The sequence below is a fragment of the Rousettus aegyptiacus genome, unplaced genomic scaffold, assembly GCF_014176215.1.
Source record: "Rousettus aegyptiacus isolate mRouAeg1 unplaced genomic scaffold, mRouAeg1.p scaffold_m13_p_8, whole genome shotgun sequence".
In the NCBI taxonomy this organism is placed as follows: Eukaryota; Metazoa; Chordata; class Mammalia; order Chiroptera; family Pteropodidae; genus Rousettus; species Rousettus aegyptiacus.
The window spans coordinates 949,828-950,161 of NW_023416311.1; positions in this window are offsets into that span (position 1 = coordinate 949,828).

Consider the following 334-nt stretch of genomic DNA (forward strand, 5'->3'; position numbering starts at 1 on the left):
GACACTGAAGGACCCTAAGCCCTCGGATTAAATACCCCCCAACCACAGGCAGGGGTTCCCAGAAACAATGATCCGGAGCCCCCCGAGACTCAGAATCGCTTCATGTGCAAGGAGGCGGGCGAGGACGGGGACGGGGGCACGGAGAACCCGCCGACGGGCACGTCGTCACCCGGCTGCGCGGCCCTCGCTCATGCTAAGGGCCGGCAGGAGACGGGGCGGGCGGTGCAGTCAGTAGCGGCCAGTCCACACGCTCAGAGTCCGAGTGACCCCGCGGGGTCAGGCGTCCATGGCGCGGCCGCGCCGCGCGGCGGGTCTCTCTCCGCGGATGGGGGTG